At 46.6% G+C, this 7857-nt stretch overlaps 1 pseudogene; it reads left to right on the forward strand.

Moving 5' to 3' along the window:
- The first annotated feature begins 327 nt into the window (after nt 1–327).
- Nucleotides 328–7452, forward strand: LOC117035390 (40S ribosomal protein S15a-like; annotated as a pseudogene).
- Nucleotides 7453–7857: the final 405 nt, after the last annotated feature.

Here is a 7857-nt window from a genome sequence, read left to right on the forward strand (position 1 = left end):
CCCCCCCAAAGGAAACCTGTACCCATTAAGCCGTCACTGCCCCTTCCCGTCCCCCAGATCCTGGCAACTCCTCATCTTCTTTCTGTCTCTATAAATGTACCTCTTCTGGACATTTCATATAAACGATGGTCTGAATGTTTGTGTCCCCCCAAAACTCCTATGTTGAAACCTAACCCCCGAGGTAATGCTGTTGGGGGTAAGGCCTTTGGGGGCTGATTAGGTGATGAGGGTGGTGCCCTTAAGTGTGGGATTCGTACCCTTATGAAAGAGGCTCCTGAAAGATCTCTCACCCCTTCCGCCCCCTGAGGACACAATGAAAAGTCTGAGATGCAGAAGAGGGCCCTCATCGGGTGGCACCCTGAGCATGGTGGCACCCTCATCTCCAACTTCCGGCCTCCAGAACTGTGAGCAATCAATTTCTGTTGCTTAGAAGCCCCCAGCCTATGGTATTTTGTTAATGCAGCCTGCCTGAACCAGGACAGTGACCTTTTTTGCATCTGGCTACTTTCACTTAGCAACCCACCCAATATTTTGATTTAATAATAGTAACTAACGTTTATTGAACATTCCCGGGTGCTGCTCCCAGAACTCTACATGTATTAACCTCTTGGAGCCTCTCAATAGCCGGTGAGGGGGTCCTATTATTATCTTCGTTTTACAGTCCAGTGAACAGGTACAGAGAGGTCCACTGACCTGCCCAAGGTTGCACAGCTGGTAAGTGGTAGAGCCAGAATTTTTTTCTTTCTCTTTTATTTTTATTTGATTTTATTATTTTGTAGCATCTTATTTTTGTACTGTGGTAAAATAAACATAACATGACGTTGGCCATTTTAAGCATTTCAAAGTGTACGATTCAGTGGCTTTGAGCATATTCAGTGTTGTGTAACCATCACCACTATCAAGTTCCACGCCTTATTCAGCACCGCCAAAATCAGAGCCAGGATTTGAACCCCCGTTTTCTATCTTCAGAGTCCAAGCAGCTATTCCTACCTTGCTTCTCAACTGAAGAATTTAGCAAGTAGCCAACTTGTCCTCTCCTTGGAGTGAGGCCTGCAGGATGATACGTATCTACTGGTTGTTCTCTAAGCCCAGCAAGGGTCTGGGTTCTAGCACCCATTCTAGAACACTGTGGGCTGTTCTCTCTGCCTGGAACCTTCCCTCCAACTCCAGCTCTTTGTCTCTTGTGATGATGAGGAGTTCTAAAGGCAGGGGCTGCCAGAGGATGCAAACACAGAAGAGAACAGACTGACAAGCCAAGACTGGCTTCATTCATCATTTAAGCTCCTGGAGCCAGCTATGCCTGAAGCCAGACATCTTGATGATTTTTCATTCAGATGAGCCAATCAATTCCTGACTTTGCTGCCAACAGTTACAGTGGGGACTTCAGCTTCTTGAAACAGAAAGGGGCTGAACTGGTGGAGTGGGAGTTAGCCTGGAGAGAAGTCACTGGGAAGTGAGCTCCAGGAGAGGGCAGATGTGTGAACAAACAACAGTGGGTGGGAACATAGCCCATTTCAGGGGACAGACAGCAGATTATCAAGGTGGCCATAATGTGGAACTTCTGAGGGGTTATGGTGCAACCTTCTGGTTGCAAGACAAAGGGCTTACAAGGCCCAACTATGGAGGGCCTAGGCCTTGGAAGGATCCAGAGATTTTGTCCTGGGAGCAGCAGGACCCATCCAAGGGTTTAAGTAGCAGAGTGACACAATCAAGTTTGAGTCTTTAGAAGAAGCCTCTGCACTCTGACCCATTTGCTGGGGGTGAGTGGAAATTGGTATAGCTTCCATGGAAAGACATGAGGCAACAGGCATGAACGTTAGAACTCCCACGCCCTTTGACACAGCACTTCTTGTTTGTGGGGTTTATTCACACAGAGAAAATCACCAAAGCACTGTTTGTGTTAGCAAAAGACTGGGAGCAAGCTAAGCATTCACCAGGAAGAGACCACTGTTAGAGAACAAAATTCAATCGAGTAAATTTGAAGATCTAATTTGCTTTATTAAGTGATTCATGAAAGGGGCAGCAACCCACCCAGCAGCTAGAAGGGTGCTCTGAGGGGTTGTACAAAATGGGAGAGTGGGGCAAGGGAACTATTAACAAAAAAAAAAAAAAGGATTAGTTTTAGACCAGGATATATTTTGGGGGCAGGACATGACAAGGGTTTTTATCATGCAGATTGCTTCTTTCTTTTGGGGGAAGGCATGGGGAGAGGGCCCACAGGACAGGTTGACAGATTACCTCATTGGGGTTAACCAGAAAATTCCAGACTGGTTGATTAAAATAATGTTTCTGGGAGAGGTTGAAACAGCAATGAGGCCAGATATAAAATCTAGGTTTGGTATCATGGGCTTTTAGCACAAGTGACACCATTTTGGTCCTGTGGCCTTCTCTTTAACGCCAGCAAAACAGCTCATGGTCCATCCATGCAGCTTTACAAAAGAATGAGCTAAATCTCTGTGCATTTAGGTGGTGTGCTGGTAAATATTTAACCACTTGCTCTTTGGGGGAGGAAACAGTGGAGACTTGTAGCATTTGCCAATGTCTGTGGTTTAAATACTCTCCCACCGAGTCGGATTTTAAGCCATCAACGTGACACCGTTGAATACAAAGTTTGGAAGAGTTATACAATAGCCCACCGCTATGTAGTATTTCTACCATGCAGACACACTAGACATAAATAACCTTTAGAGGAAGTGATAAATTGTGACTACTTATTATCTTTGTGTTTAATATAATTTTTTTAATTATAAGTTTATATCATTTACTTTTTTAAAAAATTTATTGGGGTGACCATTGTTAGTAAAATTACATAGATTTCAGGTGTACAATTCTGTATCACATCATCTATAAATTACATTGTGTTCGCCACCCAGAGTCAGTTCTCCTTCCATCACCATATATTTGATCTCCCTTACCCTCATCTTCCACCCCCTCATTTACTTTTTAATAATGGCTATGTTTAACAATTGGCTTGCAAAATTCCCGAAAGTTTAGCAATCAGCTCTTCCAGACAGTTACAAGCCAGCTCCAGCACACCACTGAGACATCTCCAAGATAAAAGCCAAAGCCAACTTTTGGACAAGGCTCTACAGGATTGTATTCTCTCTCTCTCTCTCTCTCTCTCTCTCTCCTCTTCTCTCTCTCTCTCCTCTCTCGCATCCTCCCTCTCGCCTCTCTCTCTCTCCTTCTTCTCTCTCTCTCTCTCTCTTCTCTCTCACTCACTCACTCTCTCTCCAGCCACACTGCTCTCCTTCCTGGATCTGGAACACTTCAGATTCAATCCTACTTCAGGGCCTTTGCACTTGCTATTCCCTCTGCTATTTCTACCTTCCCCCCCCCCCCAAGATAACCACATGGCTCACTTCCTTACCCCCCCCTTCAGGTCTTTGCTCAAGTGTCACCTTTTATCAGGCCTTTCTCTGATTAGCCTGTAGAAAAATAGAAACCTGCCTCCCCACACTCCAGCATTGTTTCAGTCAGCATCATCAATCGATAGCACTTACTGTGCCATCTGACCTACCATGTAATGTTCAAATGTACTTGTCATTTTATTTATCTACAGTCTGTCCCCCCATTAGAATGTCAGCTCCACGAAGGCGGGGAGTTTTTGTCTGTTTTCTTATTTGCTGTGTCCCTAGTGCCTAGAACTGTGCCTGGAGTATAGAAGGTACTCAATAAATGTGTATTGAATAAATGAATACAGACATATCTCACCTTACGGAGCTTCCCAGGTGTCGCCTTTTTTTTTTCTTCTTTTTTTTTTTTTACAAATTGAAGGCAAGACCCTCCATGAGCAAAAGGATTACACCTGGCCTTATTGTGGTGGTCTGGAATTGAACCCACAATATCTCTAAGGTATGCCTCTATACCTTTAGGTTTAGAAATAAGGTGCAGAATCATGTTAATAACTTGAATCGTATTTTGCCATTTGTGCTTAAATAGGATAGACTACCTCTGGGAGAAACCGGTGGGTCCAGCCCAATGGGGGCTCCAGAGGGAGCTGAGAAGGAAAGGCCTTCACTGTACCCCTCTTGTCCATTTAGGAATCTGTGTCATGTGCCTTTCATTACCTATTAACATTTTTTTCAAGTGTTCTATAAAAAATACTGCCTCGAGCTGCCATGGGGGGCAGGGACGCAGAGGAAGGTGAGCCTGGGTTGCAAGGAGTCCCAGGCAGTGACCCGGGCGCAAACCCGACAGGGCTGCCAAGCCGTCACAGCCTGTTCCAGAAGGTCCTGCCACGGAATGTTCTGCACAAAGCCTTAGAAGGCTCTGGGAAGCGAGGCCTGTCCCTCAGGCCTCTGCAAGCCAGCCAGACGGATCTCCCAGAAAGGCACCTCAGCCACCTCTGCCCCTCCGTGAAAAGATTCCAATAAGATCCAGCCGCCTCCAGCTGTCCACTGGGGCAAAGTGTCCATCCTTCATATTTCATCTCATAAGGGCGCTGAGCCACATTCCATCCTGTTGCCCCCATTCCTCCTTTTCTCTCCTCCCTTCTCTTCTCTTCCACCCCCCTCCCTCCTCTCCTCCCTCCTCTTTCCTCTCTTTCCTTCTTCGCCCTCCAGCTCCTCCTTCCAGCCATGCACCACCTCCCCCAGACCTCTCCAACATGAGCTCTCTCTGCTCCACACCTTTGCCCATGTTGTTCCCTCTGCCTGGAACACCTTCCCCCACCTCTTCATCTGAGTGGTTTATCTGGAGATCTTGGCTTCCATCCTTCATGTAACAAAAATTAGCCAGGCATCAGCTTTTCGTCAGGCACCCTGCCACGGATGAGAGAGCAGGGGCTGAGGGAACGGCACATCTTAGCTGGGAAGGCAGGAAGAGAAAGGAGTCAACAAAAACTGGAAACAAGGGAATTTTGAAAAGGAGTTTAATGCTGCCAGAATCATTGATCTGCAATCTGACTGAGGAGGAGCCCACCTGGTGAGGAACTGAGAAGAGAGAACGAGGCAGAGGGAAGAGCAAGTACAAGGGTTCAGAGGTTGGGAATGAGCTTGGAGTTCAGGAATGAGAAAAAAGGTCAGTGCAGCTGATTCGAGGGAGTGAGGGAACATAGCATCAATGCAGCTGAAAAGGTCAGTCTCCATGGGTGTCACAGACTCTGTAAGGAGCTTGGCTTCCCCTCCTCCAGGAATCCCTCCTTGACTGAATCAGGGGCTCCATCTCTACCCTGTTCACTAAAGTTGTCACTCCCTGGTCACTGGCCTATCTCCCCCACTGTCCTGTGAGGGTAGGGCCTGCCATCACTGTGTCCCCAGCACTGTCTAGCACATATCTGGGTACACAACAGGTACTTGGTAAAATCCCCTGGCCACCTCAGGAAGGCTCCTTTTCTCTGCCTCCCTCTCTCCCCAGCCTATGTCCCTTCCTGGCCAGCTCCAGCATTCATGAGCTCCCCACATGGCCACTCACACTGGCTTTGGCCCAGGCTCTTTCATCTCAGCCTCAAAGGCCCATCTGGGGAGGACGCCTGCTCCAGCCGCCTCTGATGGGCTGCAGTCCTGACGTGAAGGCTCTGAGGTAGTCAGATCAAACAAGGAGACTCTGGGTCCCAGCATGAGTGCTCAGGGGTGGAGAATGAAGGTGAGGGGCGTGGACCCAGCAAAGGTGCCCATACATTTTCTCATCATCATCATCACACAACTTTTCAATTGCCGACTTATTTCATGCCAGGTGCTGGGCTAAATTTTTACAAGAATGTCATTTATTCATTTGAATTGGTGATGTATGGTCAGGGTGCCAAAGGCAGAAGACCCCTCATGGGAAAAAGTAAGTATCCCTCCCTATTTCACAATTTTAAAAGGTTGGAAAAAAGCACCCCTCACATTGGGTGGGGGCAGTTCAAATTTTTAAACAAGGTATATCTGCTGTTCACCCAATTCCCTTTCCTGGAGGCAAGTAAAATTACTAGTTTAACTCGAAATGTTTTGTTCAAAAGCATTTACTGTGCACCTACTATCTGCTAGGCACTGTTCCATGTGCTGAGGATATAATGGTGAGTAACACAGGCTGAAGCCCCAGAGTGCATGGAGCCGATATTCTAATGGACGAGATGGATGGTAAACAGAGAGATGAGGAGAATATGGAGTGTGTGAAGTGGAAAGTTCTGTGGAGAAAAATAGAGTACGGGGTCGGAGATCGGGGCTGAGTCAGGTTTTTGATAAAGAGGTCAGAGAAGACCAAACAGCAGGTTTGGGTGCTGATAGGAATGGCCTAGTTTCCTAGATTCTAGAAGAAAAGCAGAGGAGAAGGAGGAGAGAATGGCTGGAATTCCTTGCTGGGCTTGCTGGGCTCAAGAAGATAGCTGGTCATTAGTAGGGAGGGTGCGTTTTCCAAAGATGGGCACAGCAGTCTCTCCCATCCCACAAACTTACAGTTCCTTCCACTGAGTGTGTTTGGTGTGAGATTATGTTCCCTTCCCTTGCACCAGGACAGAACTTTGTGACTGCCTGAACCAGTAAAGTCAGGCCCTTCCCACTTGCTCTTAAGACACTCACTTTTGGAACCCAGAAGCCATACTGTGAGGAAGCTCAACTAGCGCACAGAGAGACTACACGGAGAGGTCTCAGGAAGGTGCTCTAGCCGTCAGCTCAGCTGAGGTCCCAGCAACTGCCAGCACCAACTGCCAGACATGACTGAAGCCTCTGCCAGCTGATTCTAGCTCCCAGCTATTGCCATCGAGTCCCCCCGGTTTGCAAGTCTTGCCAGCTGAGGTTCCAGACATCAGGGAGCAGAGACAAGCTGTTTTTGTTGTGTCTTATTCAAATTCCTGACCTATAGAATCCATGAGTATATTACAAGGGTTGTTTAAGACCATTAAGTTTGGGGGTTGTTTGTTACAAAGCAACAGATAAATGGTACACCAAGTAACAGAAGGAAAGGTGGGTAGGTGGGTGATAGGAGTCTGGAGAAGGTTCCTTCTGATGGTTTTTTTTCTCAGTGAAGTAGGAAGCAAGGTCCCCACTGAGAGTGAGCAGAAAGGGAGTAGGTGTAGGAGTTTGAGGAGAGAGAAGTTATTTAAAAGTCTAGGAAACAAAGCAAGTATCCATCAATGAATGAATGGATAAACAAAATATGGTCTATCCATTCAATGGAATCTTTTCAGCAGCCATCTTTCTGTGCCACCTTTCAGCGTGAATGTCCTGGCTGATGCTCTCAAAAACTCAAGAACATCAATGCCAAAAAGAGAGGCACATGCCAACATCTTATTAGGCCATGCTCCAGAGTCATTTTCCAGTTTCTAATCATGATGATAAAGCCTGATGCCATTGGTGGATTTGAAATCCTTGAGGATCACAGACCTCGGAAAATTGTGGGAACCTCACAGTCCTGTCCCATTAATTTGGTTTCGTGGTACTGATGACAGCAGCTGGCATCGTGGACCAAGAGGAAGAAAGACAAAAACATACAGTAAGGAAAGTTCTGGGATTTTTCCTAGGGACTTTTTAAAAAGGGAATTCTTACATATAAATAAAATGCCTAAATGGAATAAAACATGAAATGAAATTCTGACACATGCTACAACACGGACGAACCTTGAAAACGTTATGCTCCATGAAATCAGCCAGACACGAAAGGACAAATATTGTATGATTCCACTTACGTAAGGTACCTAGAATAGGCAAATTCACAGAGACAGGAAGTAGAATAGAGGTTACCAGGGCCGGAGGGAGTTAGGGGTTAATGGGAACAGAGTTTCTGTTGGGGATGAAAAAGCTCTGGCATGGATAGTGGTGATGGTTGCCCAAGACTGTGATTACGCTTAATGCTGTTACGGGAGAGTGGGCTGTTCTCGGCGCGGTGTCCTGGTTCTTGGCGTCTCGAGCAAAGAATTGAACGAGACACAGAAACAAA

Source organism: Rhinolophus ferrumequinum, chromosome 15, assembly GCF_004115265.2.
Source record: "Rhinolophus ferrumequinum isolate MPI-CBG mRhiFer1 chromosome 15, mRhiFer1_v1.p, whole genome shotgun sequence".
Taxonomy (NCBI): domain Eukaryota; kingdom Metazoa; phylum Chordata; class Mammalia; order Chiroptera; family Rhinolophidae; genus Rhinolophus; species Rhinolophus ferrumequinum.